This window comes from Emydura macquarii, unplaced genomic scaffold, assembly GCF_026122565.2.
Source record: "Emydura macquarii macquarii isolate MOO-44397 ecotype Brisbane River unplaced genomic scaffold, CSIRO-AGI_Emac_v2 contig_1876, whole genome shotgun sequence".
Classification (NCBI taxonomy): Eukaryota; Metazoa; Chordata; order Testudines; family Chelidae; genus Emydura; species Emydura macquarii.
Genome location: NW_027132013.1, coordinates 29,746,543 through 29,770,233, shown reverse-complemented (window position 1 = coordinate 29,770,233; position 23,691 = coordinate 29,746,543).

Below are 23,691 nucleotides of genomic sequence, written 5' to 3'. Positions count from 1 at the left end.
CTCAATCCTCAGTTTTTTCTGAGGATAGCACTATCTGTCTAATATTAAAGCCTCCAGTACTCATCAGGAGATTTAGAATCAAAGTGATACAAGTGAAAACAGGAAGCCATTTAGTAGATGCAGATAATTTAAATGCCTATCTTAAGTGTTCAGTCAACAAGGTCCACTCTGAATCCTATTATAGCAATTCATTTGATATCTATGGATAACACATCAGTATGAAGAAATTGCCCTCTTTTCAAATATACTGCAAAAAAAATAGGACCAAATGGTGACAGCCCCTTCTCAAGTGTGGCACACTCACCCACAGGAGGCAGTGATAATACAACTGCTTGTGCTGTCCGAATGCACAAAGCTTGCTATCGTGCCCAAAAGAAGACGTCGGGTAAGATCGAGTCATGATTATGGCCCTCTGTGTCCATGAGAACATCCCTATGCCAGAAGGCAAGGGGCTCCCTAGTATCTAGCCGTGAATTTCAACTGGCCTGTACTCCAACTCTTCGTTGTTATAATCTGTATCCAAAAGGTGTCAAGTAATAGGTCACTGGAAAACTAATAACTCACCAATCATTAATATTCCTGCCTGATTTATGCCGATGTGCTGGAATCATAACGAAAATGTGTTTAAATCAGGCATGACAGGGGAGTTGATAAACAGGTTTTTCCAGAAAAAGGAAAGAGACCAACACCTCAGGTATGGCCAAATTCAATGGGCTATTCATTTGTATTAGAGGTTGCAGGAAAAGAGATCATTTGCATTGTTAAATTCATCAGCAGGGAAGAAGACAGCATGGAGTCCACAGCAGGCAGCATGGTGTCCCCACTCAGCAGGGAAAAGGAACTTTATCAGAATACATTTCAAAGGTTTACTGGACTATAAAGAGAGGGGGAGTGAACCCTTCAGTTAAATTTCACCTGAGGAGACAAGAAAAACCAGTTCCTTGGACTCTGTGGGGATCCTGGCTCAGAGCTAGCCAATCATTGTGGGAAAAGGAAGACTGGTGAGGAAACTACCTTGAATAAAGACTCTAGCTTCTTATATCAAGGTCTCAACCTAACTTAGTCCATTAGAAAGTGTATTTTCACTTTTGTTTGGTTGTAACCTTTTCTATCTTTATTCCTTATATTTGAACTCTCTGAAAACCTACCTCTTTTTGATTAAAGAAACTTTTTTTTTTACTTTTTATCTAAACAAACCCAGTGCATTGATTGAAAGGAAGGGTTCATTAACTCCAGATGAGCTGTTTATGTTTTTATGATGCAGTGTCTCTTTAAAAAGAGCAACAAGCTTAATAACTTTTGTAAGTGATCCAGGAGAGGGCTGGACATCGCAGAGCAGACAGCTTTGGGGAAATTCATAACTGGGAGGGCGTTGGGATCACTCTGCAAAGAATAACTCGGTGGTGGAAGCCAGGGTGTGACCTGCATGCTTGTATGCTGGCTGTTAGCATCCAGGCTGTGAGCCACAGCAGCATAACATTGAAGACACCCAGAGTTTCAGGTCAGTCAGTGACTGGGGGAAGTGTATTTATTTTCTCACGTAGCATGTGTTGCTTTGACCCTCTCTCTCACCCCCTAGAGGAATTATGCCTTATGCAGGATGCTACAATTTCCTCACTGGTTGGTGTTCCACTAAGCTTTCACAGTCATAATTTAAGCATTAGACTCAAGCAGAAATTCATAGGATTCCAAGGCCAGATGGGATCTTTGCAATCATCCAGTCTTACCTCATGTATTACACAGGCCACAGACCTTCCCTAAAATAATTCTAAATAAATTCCTAAATGTAGGTAGCTACAGATCACTGAAATATAGCACAATATCGAGTGCCATCTATTTTATTTAAATTTCTAAATGTTATCTACCAGGTAGCAAAACTCTTTCATTAAAATATCTGGTTCTGAAAGGAAGGAGCTCTGGTATGACAGAAAACTTCAGGTCCCTGCTTTTAATCACAGTGTATACTTAGAAGGGAATGTCTTTAGATTAGCCATAGCCTGACACAAATATATATAGCAGCAGTCCTCTACTAATAATGTCCCAGTAGTATCCACCAGATTGAATTAAATAGCTTTCCAGTTCAGCAAAATGCAAGCCTCGCTATTCTGCTGGACTGAAGTATACTGTTCCTACATATATGAATGTCTCCAACACAGGTGGTAAGTCACATTTTCCCTGCAGTAACACCTAATTTCCCTCTGAGGAGGGCAATCACTATTGCCTAATCCCTGATCACCAGGACAGCTATCCTCTTTCTTGACGCAACTCGGATGTGACAACTCATTTGCCTGAACCTCATTCATTCCCACACAGCATAAGGCTAGTATTCAAGTCACAGATCTAGAAGCTAAGAGTTGGCTTCTGTGAATGATCTATAGATGGTTTTGAGTTCCTGCCAAAGATAATACATCTCCACAGAGAAGGGGGGGGAAAACCAATAAAAGAATGAGCTTTATGGGAAGAGAAGCCTCTTTTCCCATAAATGGTGAATCAATCCATTATATTTGTGATAATCAATGCCATGGATCCTCTTCATGTCAAGATAAAAAAAACTTGGTGAAGAGGCAAATCATTATTAATTCATTCATTGCAATAACATTAATCACGATGAGCTAATGTGATATTAATGTGGCTATAATATGTACTTCCATAGGAATTTCACTGTAATATAGGAATTAACTAATGTACCATGGTTTTAAAGAGTGACTAAGTTGATAAATAACACTGAAAGCTTTTTAAATAGGGCTAGGCATGAATCTACCTACTTGCTACCTTCAGGTGGGGGGGAGGGTTCCCACATCCCACCCCGACCCCGACATTTGCAGGAATGCTAAACTGCTGCTTTGCGTTTCCTGTGAATTATTGCCTCTAGCAACAGCAAGTCAGCCTTCTCAACACCGCGGTATTATTCCAGGAAATATTGATGTGGGAGATTAGTACTTCTGGGAATGGAATCAAAGCTGTGATGATGCTTGCCGTTGTTTGGGGGTCAAATGCACACTCAGGCTTTTGCCCATCCTTGTCCTCAAAGCAATAGGACTGTTCCACAGCTGCATTTCCCAGGATGAGTTTCAAGAATGACTTCTGCTATACTTTTATGCCTACTGTGTACCATGCATGCTTTTGTCTGATCTTCTCTGTGTCTCATCTACACTGAAGACCCCTTTGGACAGGGGGAGTGTTTTCTTTATTTGTTTGCAAGGGGATAAGCACTTATAACTTTGCTTTTTAAGGAGCTTCTTTTCCTGGCCATTGCAATTAACAGTGATTAAACAGAAGCTGGACTACTTTCAGTATTGAGTTTTACTTAAAGTAAAGGGTGGAGGGAAAGCCACACTGGGTGTTGAGCCCTGATTTAACTTTGTTTTTCCCCCTAAAAAGAAATATGATATTGAAAGAGACCCAGCCTACCAGGAAGTACCTTGGAACGTGGCAGTTTAGAGCACAATTGAAAGAAAAAATGTCTTGCTGCACTGGCTGTTGACAACCGATTCACATGGGTGGAACATTCACATAGATTCACATGGGTGGAACATTCTACCTTCATGGAGCCCATTGATAAACCATTTCTTCTAGGGTGAAAGGTCGTCCAAACAGTAAGTTGGGGGGTGGCGGACGGGAAGGAGCCTATTCACTTGTTTTATACTTTAAACAGAACTACTCTCCCAACAAATGGTTATTAAATGCATTTGATGGAAGTGTTTGTACTTTGTTCCTGAAATATACTATGTACAAAGATAATGCAGCAATGCAAGATGAGTAATTTGAAATGGGGCTGATGACCTTGTAGGGAAACTTCTGGGAATCCTTCCTGGAGAACTTTTTGAAATTGTCTGTCCTTTTCTGCAATCTAGTCAGTTCCAAAGGTAATACAGTTGTTCTTGAGAAGTATTTTTCTGAGCCTCAAAATATTTTGACAAATTTCCATGTAAAATATTTTTCACTCTCCACATGTTTGAAAAAAATGGAAAAGCTTCTTGTATTAAAAAATGTGTTGTGGTTGCTAATTCTGAAGAAACATCAGTTGCATGAAACTCATATGGACAAGAAGAATGAATTCACGACAGGCAGCCAAGACACACTAACTTTGGGCTCAACCCTGTAAACCTTGGGTGTAGAGCTCACTACTTTGAACAGTCCCATTCAAGTCAATTTGATTAGTCCCAGGAGTAGCAATAAACCAGAAAGTGTTAACAAGACTGAGCCTTCTCTGTTCCTCAGTTCCCTACCTGTAAAATGGGGATAACAATACTTCCGTCCGTCCATCTTTTGTCTGTCTTGTCTATTTAGATTGGCATCTATTCTGGGAAGGGGTTGTCACTTATGTGTTTGTGTACAGCGCCTAGCACAGTGGGACCTGGATCTTGCTTAAGGCCTCTAGGTGCTATGATACCACAGATAATAATTACTAATAATAAACTAGGAACTTTCCAAGGAATAGAGGTTGTGACAAACTAAAACATCTAGAGCATCAGTTACAACCTCAGGCAAAGTTCACAGGATAATTTGTAACACCAAAGAAAGCCCTCAATGTTCTTCCATATCAGAGAGGGAACGTTTCTTCTGAAAAAAGAAGGAATCCTGAGTATTTTCATGAATAATTTTTCAGTAGTAGATGAGGAAAGGGTCCTGTCTAAAAAAACCAGGGTCAGATTTCTCCTTTCTTTTAGCTTCCTAAATGTTTTGCAACCCCTGAAGAAGTTATATTCTTCTAAAAGGAATAACAGGGATGAACAGGAAAGTGCTCTAATGTTTGGTCTTAATTTTGAAGTGTAACTTTAACTGCTGCAAATATCATTTTTATGTCTGTCAGAATCATTTTAATTTTTTTTAAATGTATTCTACTCCATATTCCTCCAGAACTGAAAAATAAACAAACACACAAATTGCTGACCGTTGAATTCCAAGAACCAGAGAAAATATTTTGTGTTTGAAAATGTCTCTTAGGGATTGTCTACATGTGCACAACAAGCCAGGGTGTAAAGCTACAGCGCACCAGCTTGCCACATACTAAAGCGCTATGCTGCCGTGCACTAAAACTTCCATAGTGCACTCTGACCTACTGCTGTATGGTAGCAGGTCCAAACGATCACTTAGTGTGTGACACGCTGGTGCACTGTAGATTCACACCCTGCCTTGCCGCACACTAAATCTCTGTGTAGACAAGACCTTATATACAGGGTGGGTTATTTAAATTGACAGGGTTATGTTTAAGATATTCATAATAATATTACTTTTATTTCATTTACTAGATTACTTTATATGCCTCTGTTTTCTTTTATAGTCATAACAGCCCACTCTCCCAAAAAATAATAAAAAAGAATGAACTATTTATACTGTTCATTTGCCTCATTTGTTGTAAGCTGAAGTCTGTTAACAATGACCATGCGTTTCAGTTCCTACACAATGGCTGAAACACAAGAAAGAAGCTGGAGAGTAAACTGAACGTTAGTAACTGGTATTCTGACAATAAATCACAAACATCTTATATCTTAACTATGCTTTGAATTTTCTCAGCAAATAGATTGGGAATTTACTGTATATTATATTTTATGTTCTGTTTAAGAAACCAGGCAAAAATGTAGCATTCCAGAAAGCACTCAGTAACCCACCCCCCACCCCCAGGTCTCTTGATGATACCCAGAAACATGTTTTTTGTTTGTTTTTTAGAAATGGAAAAATAATTATAAAACATATTGTGCTAATAAATCAAAAAAGGTGCTTGAAATAATCTCATAAAATGTTATGGCTTAAATTATGCCCTTCATCAGTATTCTTTGTTTAACATTTCATGTTTATTGATAAATGAAGATGCATTTAAATAATTCAAACAAAACATTAGCTGCAAGCAAGGAATTAATAATTGATACGACTGGAAGGGCTTTTTTCACTTGGGAAATAGATAATATTAGCTTAATGTGGGGCTGTAGGAACAGAGGAAATGTAATGGATCTGCCTGCTTTAAACTGATGATGATTATTGTGGTCTAAAAGTTGCTAGAAAGGCAAAAGCAGGACAGCTCTGTAACTGCAATAGATTTCACTCATAGGAGTTGACAGAGCAAATTGTGGTTTGATATGCCAGATTTATACATGGAGAGAGATCTAATGAACTTGACATACACTAAAGGGAAAATATAAATGCTATTAAACTGAAATTTGAGAATTTTAAAAGACAAAAACACCAGGATTATTGTGTTTTAAAAGATTTGGAGATTTTTTCTCTGTCTCCTATTTTATGGATTCCTTCATCCATAGCTGCTCTTTGAGCCAAAGAACCACTGCTAAGAATACAGTAACACAGAAGCCAGTGCATTCTTCAGGCTCCTCAAAGGAAGTACATTTAGTCTAGAAACACTCATTGTGAGGTTTTATTTAGATTTTGCCTGTAAAGGAGCCAAATGGTTCCAGCTGCACGTTTGGACATATCAACCTCTCATTTGGGGATATAGAGGAGGATCTCCTTCAAGACCTTTTGCAAGAGGCAGAATCTTACTGGTGACCATTTCATTTCTGGTGTTTTTGCTTGCAACCAAGGGAAACAGAGCAAACAAATATAAAATCACTCAGCCATCCATGACTTTGCAATTCCCATGTCCACTCAATTTTGAAGACACTAAATGCATAGCATTTTGCAATAAAGTCTTTTTTAAATGCAATGTACATTATTGTATAATAGTGTTAATGACTTTGCAAGCCAATTTTTCACAGCACCTCAAGCCAGCCTCTGATGTAGTATAGCTATGATTTTCTCAGCCTGAAACTCTGATTTGCACATGCAAACAGCATTTGAGCATGTCAATCAATGAGTTTGGGATTTAGGGCCTGATTCCAATTTAATTTACAGTGGTGTAAATCTGTACTAACTCCACTGAAGATAATGGATTCAGATTAGAATCATATCTTTTACTGCCTGGTTTGACTCGTACACAAATTTGCATTGCCAGAGCAGCATCGGACTGTCACAAACGCAGAACTTCCAAAATTAAAGGCTGCTTTTGGAAACTGGTCAACATTTTAAATTAATTTTTTTTATTTAACTTCAAGAAATCATAAACATGTCATACAGGGGAGACAGACAACTTGTATCTATCCAACCTTGATCATTGGGAATTATAGCAGTAGAGAAGAGAGGGGACCCTGCTTATAATGAACTCTGAAGTAGTGAAACACTTTTTATAGTGACGTAGAATGAAAAAGACAAAACTGTTTGAATCTGTTCTAATTCACATTGTAGCCATCATAGTCACTGTATGGCAAACCTATGATGTAGTCAAGTTGTTATGAAAGCAACTTATGAGAGGGTTTCATTGACTACTAGGCAATATGATTATGCAGTGAATATGTCATCAGATGCATAGCCAGGAAACCTGCTTTCTGTTTCTGATGTTGATGTCCCAACAAGTAATTATGCAAATAATTTAACTTCTTTGTGCTTCAGTATCTTCCTCTGTAAAATGGGAATAAGAAGGTTTACCCTTCTTTGCAACGTGCTTTGATAAAGGAATGCTGTAATAGTATTTTATCAATAGTCTGTGAATTTTCTACTGTCTGAGGCCCGATTAGCTTGGCCTTGAGGGCTTGATGCAAAGCATAGTGAGGTCAACAGTGGATCTTTCAACTGACTTCAGTGGGCTTTGGATCAAGACCCTGATAAAGTTCATGTTTCTCAGCTTTTTCATCTGCATTTTTATGGAAGTTTGCTTATGTTCAATTTTGGTTTTGAACTTCTTTTAAATACGGGGTGATTTACTTATTTGCTTAAAACAAACAAGATGATTAAGAAGCCTTTCTGTGCACACCAGTACAGAGGAATAAAAGTGTTTAATGTTTAGAAGTTAAACTTGAAAAGCCAAGTTCTCTTATCACTTCATTTGGACTGAGTCACCTAGGTCTTTTAATACCTTGATGGACCTGATTCTCCATGCCTCTCACTTTGTATAGTGAAGTGAATGTAACATGCTACCAAATCTGAACAGTTGTATTTCTCCACCTGCTTTACACGGGTGTAAATGACTACAGAAGGGGCAATGCAGTGAAGAAGCAAATTGTGTATCTCCATGTGTGTTGAGTTCATACCTGAGCATCTCCCAGAATAGGTTGATTTTCCTACGACAGACAGATGGTAAGCATGCACAAATTTGGCTTTGGAAACATTAATGGAAGAAAGCAGCTTTGTTTTCCAGCCATTGCAACACTCGACATGACATTTAGATAGACTTGCCTGCATAGACAGCAGGCACATATGTCTGCTATTTTGTTTTAAAATATATGTACTGCTTTTAATTACATCATTACAGCTGTTCACTAAATGACGCCTCTAGACAGAAGCACTACAATGAAAAGTGAGTATCAACAGAGGGACAAGTATGTGCATGTTACTCCTAAGTTGCCAAGAAATGCAAATATAACATATGGTCACTTTGTAAAGGTGAGTTGAACAAAAACAAGCAACAACCCAATCCAATTTTTGTCATTTTGAATTCTGCTCAAAATGCAATGTAGTTTAATTTGACTCTTGTTAATTTGAATTTTATTTTTTATTAAAATATGAAAGCCTGCTTTACAACTGGAACACCTATTTTAAAAAATAAATGATTGGAATGACACATTGCCAATTTTTTTTCACTTGTCGGGGACTATCTTTTAAAAATTAATGTATAATTATGCAACAGCAGAAGAATCGAACATTATTAACAGCTAGTTTGTGTGGACAGAGGAAGTTATAAGTTATACTAAAGATCCCACTGTTGATGTGTCTATGCATGATTTCCCTTGATTTATCCCTTTATTGATCTGTGTTGGAAGGAACTTTGCACATGGGATTGTATAAGAGAGCATTAACATAGCCACAACCTTCTTTGTTCTTCTATGTGGAAAAGGGCAGGATTTTGAGAAAGACTGACAGGATAGAGCAGCATTGGAAGAATATTATTAATTAATTATTATGATTATTATTTATTAACAAAGAACAAATGCTACAACAAAGATGGAAAAAAAGTTCAAAATACAAAATATGAAGTAGGGAGATAAAACAGAGATGTATTAGTGGAAAAAAAAAAACATTTAAAGGGCTTATGTGGGCATCACATGTTTTAGCCATTCAATAGTCGTTCAATAGGATCAACAATGTGATGTCTGGAAAATCCTCTTACTAGACAAGCATGAGATGAGCTGCCATTCAGTAGGTATGTGGCATCCTCAGCCAAACAACAGCTACACAGAGGAGTGTTCCTGAGTCCTTAGGTGTGTTCGTTTACTGTATATCTCACTATCTCAAATGGTTGAGCTTGCACAAAAGAAATAGAGGGAGCTAAAGCCAGGCAGTCTCATATCGGGCTGAGTGATGAGGAAGGAGTTTCTTCCATAGGAAGCAGCTTATTCCCATTCTGCTCACCATCTGCCCAAGAGATAGTCAGCAACATAGTTCGGACTGGTTTTCTGTTAGTGGGTGGATGATGATGCACTTCTCATATGAATTTTGTTGCAATGCAACTCCTGATGTCAGCAGGTAGGATATTAAAGAGGACTGACTGGTAGCCACTCAGTGTTTGTTGGTCTCATTAACCCTCTGATTAGTCTGATCACTTGATTTAGTTGTATGTCAAGTTGCGTTGTATGGGGAGAGTTTAACCACACAGGAGCATGATATTCTCCAACTGAGACACAGAAAGCTTGCAGAGAGCTAGCACTGAACTGTGCAATGTTTGCGCATTTGCTCCCCAAGTTGAGCCCACAAGTTTATTTAGAAGGCCATTTCTGCCCTTAATCTTCTGAGTTACCTTGGTGAGGTTGTCCTTGTAAGGTAACCGTGTGATCTAGAATTACTCCTAGATATACTGGCTTTCGGTCACATGCCAGTTGTTCTCCATTCAAGAACATGTAGAGCTCTCTTGACACATTGGTGTGGTTGAGATGGGAGCATGACAATGCTATATTTGACACACTGGACTTAAGTCTCCACTCCTTGCAATAGCTATTATTGGCTGCTATGTCTTGGTTCAGGTTGTCTTCAACCTTTTTGAAGTCTCTATCTCTTGAAACTAGGCAGATGACATCTGCATACCTTCATGGCCCTGAAATTGTTGGAGGCAGATCATTTGTAAATATGTTGAAAAATGTCAGAGCAAGAACAGATCCTGAGGGAATACATTCTTCTGGGTCCTCCATGTGCTCCGTTTGTTGCTTAACATTGCTTGAAATTGTCTGTTTCAAAGCATCATTTCTGTAGACATAACAGTCCATCAAAGTAACATCATTGACATCTGGACCAGTAGGCCAGTGTATCAGAGAGTATCATATGCTGCTGTCAAGTCAAGAAACACAGCCTGTCTTCTCTTTCTGTTGGAGCCGATTTTCTATATAGGTACTAAAGGGAAGAACTTGGTCACGAGTGCCTCTATTAGGTCTAAAGCCTGCCTGGTCCTCACTGAGAGCCTGCTCTACTGGGGCATAATTCTCTGCAGAACTAGTTGCTCCAGAACTTTGTAAGCTCAGAATGATATTATATGATAACTAGCTGGAAAGGAGTGATCTTTTCCTAATTTTGATACAGTTATCATCCATATCTTAGGCATCTTGCCCTCATGGATGACGTGATATGAAACTGGACGGCCATTTTATTCTCTTCTTACCAAGATGTAGCAGCATTTCTGGTGAAATCTTGTCAAGGCTGCCTGCTTTTCCTGCTTTCATGCAGCTCAATGGAGAAAGGCTGGAATATATCTTCCTTAGTACAAGGTGGGGCTATTCTGTATCTGCATCATTCCCTCTTTACTGATTCCTCAAAGGCCTTGTCCCTATTAAATGTTACCATTTTAGTTAAGTGAGTGGTGATGCAGTTCAAAGACACTTTACACTGAAGTTTGGATGCTGGTTTATGTACTGCTGGAAGTTCCTGATGAGTGACCACTCTTTCCTGATAGACCTTGTCATGTCCATATTTGATATAACTTCTTCCCGACATTCCTTGCAATAGGCATTGAGGCTGTCAATCAGGCAGTCTGCAATTTCTGAATCACCAGATTCTTCATTCTGTTTCAAAAGTTCTGCTCATTCTTTATCTAAGCAGGGTATAGAAGAGTGATAGGATCTGAGGGGTATATATTACCCATCACAACAGACAAGAGGGAGGGGAAGGTTTGAATGAGAGCGTCTGTGACGTCATTTTGACTAAAGTGCAATAACTTTTGTCTGGCCCGTAACATATTTCAGTATAGCTTAATCCAGGTCAGACAGTAGGTAGACCCTATGTGGTAATACTGTGTGGCACAAGCCACATTCCTTACACTACAAACTACAGAGTCAGCCTGTGTGTGTGGTCATCACCCTCAATAAAAAGTCCCCTTTGTGTTCCCTACACTTGAGTTCTGGCTCTTTTCAGTTCCAGTGACTAAGAATGTGTAATGTGTAAAACAGATTTTCCCCTCAAACTTATTTTACACTTTTATAATACAATTTACTTCAACTGAGTTATTCCTAATTTACCCTGGAAGCAGTGGGAGAGCAACCAGTTCCATGGTAACATTAAAGAGATAGAAAAGACTTAGTAAGTCATATAGCCCAGATCCATGTCACTGCAGGACCAAGAATTCGTAACTATTGATCAAAGAAAACTGAAAGGTAAAATTTCTCATCCATGAAAAATAATTCCCAATGTGGCTCTGATCTCCATTTCTGATGCAGCATGATGAAAGTTGGGAACCATGGCAGAGGAGAACAAAGAATGACAGACTTCATGACCTCGGAGCAGCTGCTTATGTCATAGGAATACAGTGCTGAGCCAGAAGTTGCTCAACCTTCTTTGGTTGTTTAAGGCTCCAAATCATATGCCACTGTAAACCTCCAGGCCATCATGGCAGCTGTTATAAATCCTCTTGGTCAGAGCAAATGTCAGGTTTGTTAACATTGCTTCTGTCAGTAGGACAGAGCAAGGAGTGGGTTGTGAAAAAAGATCAGCAATTTCCTATTCAGCATTCTGCCATCCCACGGTAGCTTTTGGTTCAGGACAGATGTTTAGGGGAATATCAAGCACGATCTTGAGCAGTGCATTAAGTCTTCATTTGATTGGGTAGCCTCTATGTGCTCAGTTAATTCTTTGGGGGGGGAAATCACTTGATAAAAATCACATCCTATTGACTATCTGAGGTCTTAACTTTTAGCAGTAGTTTTCAGTTCAATCCATCGTTTTTCATAGCTGTAATTTGAACCAGTTAACATCTGCGGTGGTGAATTTATTATAGTAACATGACCTGGTATGTGGTATTGTCAGTCATATACTAGGAAGGCTGTGTTCTCTGGAATTCATTGCTTGCATTGCATGACCACTAGAATTGGACATTCATATTAACTCATGATAATGCCATTGGGCCACATCTTCCAAGTCACCTGCCCAAAGCACTCCCACTGAAATCAATCTGACTCTAGAAATTAGTGGGGTTCCAGAGTCAGCCCTTTCCCTTACAATAACAGGGAACATAGATCCTGTAACTCAACACTATATATTGATCCTCTTTTGATCAAGTGAAAGAGATTATTCAAAGGCATAAAATCATAAGGAAGAAAGGTCATAGTCTCCCTCTCCATATGGCTTTGATGAAACAACTCTTTGCATATTAATTCAGTTATAGGCATCTTACTCCAAAATACTGAGAGTAGAGTACAGAGTAAAATAACTAAAGTGATTTTGAGGATTCAGACCCTGATTAAAGAAAAATTAAGGAGGTTAAGATACACACAGCAACTTGGTTAAAAAAATGACAAAGTGAGGATGTGATAGTTGTCCATACATTTTTGAGAGTTGTAAAGGATGGAAAATACTTATTTATAGTGATACAATGGACTATAACCAGAATTAAAGGGATGAAATTCAGACGGGGCAAATTTAGGCTGTCTATCAGGAAAACATCTTGGTATTGAGATCAAATAGGCTGTGGAATAGTCTCCCAAGGGAAGTGGTGAAAGCTTGAGACCCTTTAGAACAGTTTGAACAGAGCACTAGTAGATTTACTGCACTGATCAAGCGGAGGCCTTATTTCATCTCTAGTTTTTGGTCTTCTGCTTTATACTGAACCTAATGGGCCCCTAAGGAAAATGCGTGACATGCAACCCAGTATTATTATGAGGCTTTGTGGTAGCTCTGCACAGTACATTTCTGAATGCTTTTGAGGAAATCTTGTTTAAATTAGCTTTTAATCTTGATCTTTATGCAGCCTTTAGCTACAAGGAATTGATTATAGTAACTTTGCCCAAAAAATTAAGGTGACTCAACCATTTTCATAGTCTATCCTTCAGGTGGTAAAATAGAGTGAGAGTGTGTGTGTGAGAGAGAGAGAGAAAGAAGCCTGGCTCAAAGTGGAGTTGGTTGGAGTTTTCCACCAATTTTTTTTTTCGTTGGAAAGTGCCATTGTAAATGAAAGTAAACATGTAAATGAAACATTTTGCAGAAATGTGATCATTTTGACAAAAGTTCATTTTGAAAGAATTTTAATTTAAAAAATATTTCAAAAAGGTCATAAACTTCCATTTCAATCTTTTTGGAACTGAATGTTTCACTCTTCTGTTTTGAAATGACTTTTTATTTTTATTTTATATAGCATAAAATTTTAAGAAGTCTGAGTTGGAATGAAAGAATTCAATAGTATCAAAAGGAAACATTTTGACTGATCCAAAATACATAATATATTTTTAATTTTGTTTCAAAGATTTTTTTAAACTTGTAGAATTCCCCCCAAAAAGAAAAATCCAGTTCTTGCCTAGCTCTGTTCAAAAGATAATCAAATTCCACAGATCACTAGACACTGTTTTCTTCCCATTATCTTCCACATGTTCACAGAATGTTCTCAGGACTTTTAAGTTTCTCACTTCCACTCCCTTGTTCTTAAAAGCACTTTTTGCTTCTCTATTCTGCCACCTTCTCACCGCTATCGAACAATGGCTGAATGTTGCATAAAGAGGTTTGGAATGACACTGGAATTCAGGCGCTTCAGTACAAAGATAAAGTATCACTCAGCATCATACATACTACTTTTGTACTGTATAGACTGATTTGGTGCAATGTTCATGATAACACCTTGTATGTATAGCCTCATTCTGTATAAAACAGAGATGAGAATCTGCTCTTCTATCATGGCATGATGCTGAATTATTAGAAAAAAAATAAAGGAAAAGCAGACAAACATTTTCTGTCTTTTTAAATATGAATCTGTCAACCTTATGTTTAATCAAGAGGTTCTTAATAAAGTCTTATTATGTAAAACAGGTTGCCAAAACAATTTTATCACACCTACAATATTTTGTTAAGAAATGTGAGCTTCAAAGTGACCCTTAAAATGATCTTAATATTTCACTATAATTTAGGTTATTACAGTTTTCTGCAAAGAGGATGCATTTAGGTAAGCATACAGCTGGTGTGGGAAGCAACCTCCTATACAGATAGGAAACATAAAAGACACTGTTTATTTTTAGAACATTTACCATACATGATGCAGCACATTAGAAAAGGACAAATTCAAACCCTTCAATGAACAGTCCATATATAACATATACAACAGCCCTCTAATCAGAGGGTATCTGCCCTCAGATAGTTAAGTTGGTCCATAGCCTTGGATTCCTTCTGGGTTTTTCAGTGCCAAGAACCCTGCTGCAAAAAACCCAAACTTTCATCATTCATGGTTGGGCTGACCATATGCCCTGTTTTTAATGCGACAGTTCTGTATTTAAGCCCTCTCGCAGGTGTCCCAACTTTTTATTAAAAATTGGCAAGTTGTCCCATATTTTCTGTCTCTTGATCAGTACTGGGTTTACAATGGTATCAATGGCGCCAAAGTGTGGGGCCCACACTCAGAAAAGGTCCATAAGGGGATGGCCATGGAGCTGTGGCAGGTCCTACTGGCTGGATCCCTGCTCTCCAGCTGCCTACCAACCAGTGGCCAACAGGTGTGGGGGTGCAAGGCTGGTGGTGGGGTGAAGCCGCAGCACGTGGGACTGGGCTGCTCCCCCTGCCAGTCCATCAGCGCAGCCGCCCACCAACCTGCCACATGCTGGCTCTGGGGCCAATCCCAGCTCAGCCAGCATAGTCCTGTCCTCAGGCCCATCTCCAGTCAGCACTGTGAGCAATGGCAGCCAGTGCATGGGTGATATAGGCGGTGCTACTTCCTTCTTGTTCCCCATCCACTTCCCTCCATTCCCCACCCGGCAGGTGGCATCCTGTCCTGCCCACACCTGCTGTCACTGAACAGAGGGGCCATGAGGAGGCTAGTTCACTGGCTCTTACCTTCTGGGGCAGGGAACAGGGGAGGGGGGAGTTTCTGCTTGTTCTTGCAGTCAGTGAGTAGCCAGTTGGGCTCTGTTTTAGCCCTGCTCTTCACTATTGAAGCTGGATCTCCTATGATGCTAAGGGCAAGGCTGATCACCGGACATTGTTTGGGGTATGGAGGAGTTTTTTCCCCATATAGCAAAATTGGCAAACTTCTGTGTGTGATTGGTTTTTTTTACTTTCCATCTGGCATCTCAGGGGCCTGATTTGGGAATTTAAGTTACAATTATCACACCTCTGAGGGTTCTAGTGTGGTTGGTGGGTTAAAAAGGGCCTGATGTGAGGTCTCTGTGAGTTGCTTGGGCATGGGCCCAGAGTATGACATTGCACTGTAAGGAGGTGTGCCCCAATGTCTCACACAACGTGTGACTCCATCCTCCAATCTCTCCTACCTCCCATGAGGAGGAGGTGACCAGGATGAACTCTGACTGCCAGCCAGGTCCCTGGACAGGCCTGAGAGTGTAAAGGGGGCCCTGCCCTCAGACCCACCCTCACGTATGTTTAACCCAGGGTCATTGATGCCCAGTTGCAATCTTTACTGGAACAGTTTTGCTGGGTATTTGGAGGAGTGGCTCCCCATTGACAAAAGATTTGTAATAAAGTTGTAGCCTCCACATTTAACCATCCTCTGCCATATGTATCTCATTGCTTCTGTGTCCATAACAAATGACTATGTGTAGGCCATATATAGCAGATTTATAGACAGACATTCTGCAATATACAGAAAGCAAATAATAACAGATACAAACCACAACTCCACTTTCATTCCTAAACCTCCTTTTCCAAAGCTAATTTTACTTTATGTTTGTTTGTTTTTTTCAGCTGGAGAAGCCATCTTCTTTCTCATTTGCCTGTAGTAGCCACAACTATTTCTAATTATAACAGTAATATAGCAGTATAATAATCAGGAAATATGATTACTATATTTATACTATTAGACCTAATCTCATCCCCCACTATTTTGAGCCAAAGTTCACCAACACACATAACCCCCAAAACAAAACACTAAGAGCTGCAATGAAGACCAAATTGCTTCTTCCATGTGCACAATCTGGAAAACCTTGTATAGTGTATTAGAGAATGTTAACTTTTAAAAGATGTTAAACCCAGTGATGGAATTCTATATTCCCCTGTTAAATTCTATACACTTTCACAGCCATGTCACAAAGTCCTTATATGTTTCTATAGAAACAGTTAGTTTCATCCTTGTGACATTCTCTAGGACTTTCACCTTATGGGTAAGTTTATTTAAGTTATTATCTTTAATAATAATGTGGAATATTTATAATTAATAAATAATCATCAGTACAGAGTCGGGCCAGAGCAAGAGTTCCGATGAAGATTTGGACCTGTACCTGAACATCTTCAAAGTTGTAGAGGTGTTCAGGTTTTGGTGTTCTGGGTGAGGTTATAATAGCAACTCAGCTGAACAACAAAACTTCCGTCCCATTGGCCTCCACTCATCCACAGGGCACCTTCAGGCCTTCTATTTGTGCTCTAGCTTGCTCGTGCGGTCTCTGCTCCTGAAATCCCTCTCTGTTTCTCTTTTCTGCCACTTTCTCACTGTTCCACAGTAGTGGATGAATGTTCCACAAAGACTTCTAGAGTGACATTGGAAATCAGGATCTATATGAGCAAGTTATGAACAAGGACAAAGCATTTGAAATTCCTCAAAGGTGATAGGGCGTTGACTTTGTTAGATTCAGTACTGTGGTTTAGATCTATCTTAATTAGTATTCATTAAATATATCTGGATGAATTTTGGTGTTCATTTTACTAAAGGACTAATGGCCCTGGATTAAACCAGTCACTATGTTAAGTAATCAAAAAACCCCAAACATTTCTTTGTCAGGATCATAATTCTGAATTTACCATTTATATGTCTTAACTGTCATCATTGGCTACTGCTTTCCTACACTTTGAAGGCAAAGTCCAAATAGCATGAAAAACGACAACCATAAGCATGCTGCATTCATCCCTAGTGCCTGTGTGTCTGCCTTCTCAGTTATAGTTCTTCATCACTATTTTCTTTTACATTTAATAAAATAACTGTTATGTAGTTGAAAAAAATAAGAATAAAAAAGGGCTGTCCAAAAAACCAAAGCACAATTAACGAGGGACAAGAAAATATCTGCTGTTGAATGCTTGTTGTTTGCCTTGAAGTGATATATTAGCTACAGGAAATCTCATTACAATTTGATGTATGTGTCACTTTAAGAGTGAGTCTTGGATTGTAGAGCTAGCATGTGTGTCATGTGATGTAAGTACTTTTATTGAGTAGGTAAGTATGTAACAGCTAAAAGCCTCATAAATCAGCTAAATGTTCTCCCAATTTATAGAGAATATTTGATCTTAGAACATTACAGTCTGGTGAGTAACTGAGAGAAAGAGGAGACATGAAGAGTGATGGAGATGGATATGCTGGATAATTTGTTTGGATTTAGAGTACCTGGGACTGATTCTTCATTGCTTTCCACCTTGTCAAGTCATTAACACCTGTGCAAAGTGAGTGTAAAATACTACTAAATTAAAATTCTCCACTCACTTACAAAGTTAGTAGAGTTCTATACCCTCTCTTCACAGGCGTGAATAACGGCATACGCTGGACAATCAAGTCTCTTAATTTCAAATAACACCAACAACTAGTAAAACTGCTCTATATTTGTGGACTGACTAAAACTAGCCAAACACTAATCATGTTCCATGGGGATTAACCCTGTTCTTTACCCATCGCAGTTAGATCCATGAGCTGGTAAATTCCTTTGCAGCCATGAAGGGTCAGGTAGAATGATGCCCTCATTCCCTTATGTGGCTGTGTAGGAACAATGTTCAATCAAACTCTACATATTTAACTTTCTATTGGTCAATAGCCACAGGAATATTTGAAAAGTGATTTTACATATGCACAAACAAAAGCAACACATGGATCCCCTTTCATCTTTTTGCACAGGATTCCTTATACAGTATCTCATACCCTCATTAAATATTTCATGTTTAAGAGTATCTGTCAGTAATATAGTAATCTGTACACTAAGATCAGTTTGAGTACTGCTGAATCTGAACTTTTGAACCTGTTGCAACACAAGAAACCGAATAAGTGTTATTGACTTGTCATTTTGTAAGTTATGAAGTTAAATAACTTTTATTTGCTGTGGTTAGTAAAGAACAGCAGTTGAACATGTGTCTGATTTCAAAATGGATACTTCAACATATCTTTGAAAATATGATTTGTGAAGGCTCTGATGCTCTGAGGCATTGCTGGTTGGATTGCTCACCTATTCATATTTTATACTGCTGAATACCTTTCACTTTAAGTCACATCAGAGGCCTTTAAAAATGCTGGTACATTCCAAGTAATTTTTTTTTTTTTTTTTTAAATCAGGAAAGTATGAAAACAGTGACGTTTTAAAGTTTCTTTTCCGGCCACACAGGCTCTGTCAGAGGTGTAATTCCTTGGAAAAGCAGACTACTGTAAAATGTATTGGCCGGATATAGTGTTAAATTTAAGATTTCTCCTGTCATACAAATGCAAAGTAATGCAGACCCGAATCCGGATAATTTAATTGCTTCTTTGCTAGGGCTCTGGGGACCCTGTTTCCATGATTTGTTAAGCAGTATTCCACGTAAGCTATATTAATTTTCTTTGCTGGTGATCAGCACAAAATTAATAAAATAGTCATATCAGCAGAAAGTGAAGAAATTTGTCCACCATATAGGCTGATAAGGAGCCATTTTTTTTGTTTGGTGTTTGCACAGCACCTAGCACAGTAGAGTCCTGGTCCTTAACTGAGGCTCCTAGGTGCTACCACAACACAAATAACTGCAGACAGGAAATGACATATAACTCCTCTACATTTCTTTGCTAGGACCAACTAGCTGAAAAGGAGATGTAGTTCCTGGTCTTATGAGTTAGAAACTTCAAGTTGTGATCCAAGAAAGCTAAGGCTACTGCCTGGCTGATATCAATGGTTTCCCCACTGATTCCTTTGAAGGAGCTAATTGTCAGGATATACTCCTATATGTCATACTATATTCAGGTCTGTTTGAACACATCACATGGGCTCTAAATGGTTTCCCTGCTGAGACTATCTCTGTACTGTCTCCTGCTCAGAAAGCCCCACCATGCCTGATACCCTAGGAAGTAAGAACATGTCCTCCTCTTCCTTTCCTGAAACTCTCCCTCAGCCTCTTCAGCAAATAGAGGCCATGCATTATGGACTGCTCCCCAGACTTTCCACTCCTTCTCCAAAGGACATACATCTTCCTAATCTATCTCATTCCATAGCCAGCCAGCCCCTGTTTCACTAGCAACCTTAAGCCTCTATTACCTGCTAAACTCTCCCTATCACAAACCTATCTATTTATCTTCATAATCCTTTAACTGCCTGTCTCATCTTTTGTAGTTGGGCTGCAGGCTCAACAGCCAATGGGTATCTGATTCTGATTCCATCTTCACCTGTGCCTAATGAAGCCTGGAACCACATAATGTCCTCTTGTGAAAATGCTTAGACACATTAGGCCATTTTACTTAAAAAAGGAAAGGAAGAATGGTGCAGTGGTTGAAACCCTAACCTAGCATCCAGTCAGTGTTGGTTCAATTCTTGCCCCCCCAATATCCTGTGTGATCCTATACAAACTAATTAGGGCTAGATTCCCAAGAGGTACTCAGATGGGCAACATTCATCTTTTAGCTACTTTGCCACTTAATGGAATTCACAGCGCTGAGTTAGACACCCAGGCTCCTTATATAATGCATGAGGAGAGTTAAGCACCTGCAAAAGGGGAATCACAGAAGCCAGCTAGCTGAGTGGGAGACACCTAGCCAAAGCAATAGCAAATGCCAAAGAGAGACATGTGGCCTAAGCCCCACCGCACAAAAGGAGTTAGGCACCTAACTCTGGGCTGGTGGGAGACAGTTACCTCTACTAGGGATTCACAGCTGTGAACTCTCTCCTGGAGTTAGGTGCCTAAGATAGCCCAGCTCTTTCTCAATAGGCCAAGGGTCACCTACAACACTAGGCTGTCAACTACCCTGTTTCAAATACTTTCTTTGCATGATGCAGAAAAGGAATTTGAACCTGAGTCTCATGTTCTAGAAGAATGACCTAATCCACTATGCTATAGGATATTCAGAGGGAAGGGTTTTTTGTTTTTTTTTCCCCCCCCAATCTGTCTTGTTTGGAGCTGTTCTGCTTTATATAAATAATTAAATATTCATTGGAGCAAGTGGGTCTCCCACAGGGGAGCATGCTAACCACCAAGCTATAGAGTGATCCTCAGTCTTTTGCTGCCTAACGAATATTTAACTGTGTAGTACTATGTGGAACAGCTTCAACAGGAGAGATTGAGAGCACCATCCACCCATATAGTCTAGAATATTCTATAGACCAGGGATTAGGTCATGCTCAGGGGACAGCTGGGTTAAAAATTCCTACTCCGCATCAGGCAGAAGAATGATTTGGAAATTCCTGCCTTTTTTATCATTCTAAAATCCATTAAACTATCAGTTAAAAAAAAAAAAAGTTACATAAAAATCCTGTGACTCTCCAATCTATACTCTCATTTGAATTAAGTCTTTTGGAGAAGTAACTTTTTGCCAAGCTGTACAGTGCTTTCCCCCCTTTGGATGCTATATAAATAAATGATAAAACCTACTAACATATTTTCATTTTGTGCCCAGACCAATAGTTATCTGTTTGACAAAATAAAACCAAACTTAGATTACCCAGTGAAAGAATAACAATTTAAAAAAATCCCAAACCTCAGAAAATCATTAAGAAATTTGGTGTAATCTTTGAAATAATGGGCCAGAACGCCAACTGGAGTAAATTGGTATAGCTCTGTGACCTAGTCAATTTGACTCAAAATGTATGATGTTTTAAACTTCTCACTGGTATCCCCACTTATAAACTATTACATTTGAGAATGGAAACAATTGAATTACAGGTTGCTTATCTGCATCACAAAACACACTCTATTAATGCAGGTTCTCTACCCCATTTGCTGAATTATTTGCACACAAAATACAACATGAAATTAAAGCAGATGCTATCATAGCCCTTTCTAGAGACATGTCTTCTAAGATGACCAGCGCTTCTAGAATTAGAAAAGAAAATGACCAAGAAAAATGACATCCTATAAACATGGTCTGTGTTTTAAAAAGACGGTTACAATCAAATTTCCAGCAATATCAGACAAATAACTAGCAGGCTGTTCTAATAAACAAGGCACTGCAGGCCATCTTGTTGTTCTCTATTTTTTACTAATCAGCACTAAAATTGGGATTGAGATAACCATAGCAGTCACATTGACACCAGAAGTAAAAACTGTTAATGTGACTTCTAATCTAGAAATGAGCTTAATCATAGTATAGATGTTTTGTCATCAGCCTGCTGTGAAGATAAACAATCTGTCTGCATTCTATGTACATGACAAATGTCAGTCAATCCAAGGTAGAATCCACTGTAGTATTGCAATTGTGAGCTATGAAATGTACATGTTTCAGATAATATTAGGTCAAACAGCAAATAAAAATGATCTTCAATAATTTTGTTTTCTGCTGAGACACTGATTATTTTTTCTACCTGATATTCTTGGTTAATCTTTTATTGGATGACTATTGAAGAATTTCAACCTGTAGAAATAATTATCTGGTTAGATAATTTATCAGAAAAGGTAAATTTTTAGGGCAAGCCACTTGGGCTTCTATCTATTTAATATTACCCTTCTCTGTTAGCTGTGAGGGCTGCATCCAGTTGCCATTGAAGTCAACGGAACCTGAAAAAAGAGATAACAGCATACGTTTTGTGCATGCAGTATTTTATACTAGTGTGAAAAGAATGGGCATGTGTCTTTGAACATGGGTGAATGAAACAACTGCTGCTTCAGAAAGGGGCTATAGGAATACTTTCATAGACACAATGGGAGTTAGGCTGCTAATGTCTGTGCATTTGAATATCTCCATATCCAGGTCTAACAAGACTATTATCGCCAAACCATGTGTATAGTTTCTCTTATACTGAACTACTTCTGATACAAAAGCCTCTCTGATTTTCCATTATTAATACTTGATAAGCACTCATGATGTGCCTAACACTACACCAGACCAAAAATAAAAATAATCTCTATCCCAAGGAATTTAGCATGGTCTCACTACAACACACATAAGAAAATGGGAGAAGAAAGAGACAAAAGCTGCAGAGCAGTTTATTCTGGTAATCATGAGGTTTACTGAGTATTGAATATTTCTACAGAAACTTTGGTGTGGTAATTCATTTGTTTCTTCCTCCCTGTTTGTCTTGGGCCCATTGTTGAACCTTGTAGCAAGGTGGCTTGCCCCTGTGAGAGCTAAAGGAGAAGCCAATCCTAGTTACTAAGTACACACCCCTGATAAGAGAGCAAATGATTCCCCTATAAGAGCGGCAGAACTTGGTGAGAGAGACAGACAGAGAGAGTAATGGGACATGGGGGGGGGAAATGTTCAGAGATAAAGACAACTAAAGTGAGCTGGAGTGAGAGAGAGGTCTGCAGAGGCAGGTTATGGCTTCTGGTAGCAAGTATACTCCAGTAGGGAACCCTGAGGTATGAAGTGGGAATAAAGAAACATTACAGAGACTGTTGGAAGTGAGAAATCCTGAGTCTTCAGAAAAAAGGCAGCAGGAAGAGAAGGCCTGGGAAACCCCTGGTGGGAAAGACTGGGAGTATGGACTTGATGGAAACTGGAACACTTTATGTGGGGATCATCTTGTTAATTTAGTAAATCCAGCCCCAAAGACAAATGTGACTGAAGTGGAGAAGAGTTGTTCCTAGCTTGATTTTAAGGGGCCTAAGTTGAAGAACAGAGAAACTGAGGCAGGGTGCCTGTGGAGTGACCTCCCATGCGACAAAGGGGTGCTTGGGAGGCAGCTGATCTGTTCATTAACCTCAAGTTCACTCTCTCAAGGACTCTTTTTTTTCTCTGTGTGCTGTGTTCTTGAAAGTAAAAACTACACTGTATGTTTTAAAAAAAGAAATCTGCACTTTCCATATCATCACTATACCACCCTGGATAATGCCAATGGGATCAATACATGAAACGTCTGACTAGCTCCAAAGACCCAAGAAAATAGCAGGCATGTTTAATCTGCTTTCATAAGACTTACAAAGGAAAAAAAAATTGTCAGTAAATCCATGGGGATGCAAATTAGGATAACTGCATGTGCAAGGCCTCACATTTTTTGAAAACAAACAATTGATTTCTTTAATCTTCTCATGAAGATGTTGATCATTAATGTGTTCTGACATACCATCTGCGTTTGTGGATAAAACCATCAAGCAATTCCAGTCAGATTTGACAGCAGTAATATTGCTAGACATTTAGATTATAGACATATTGGA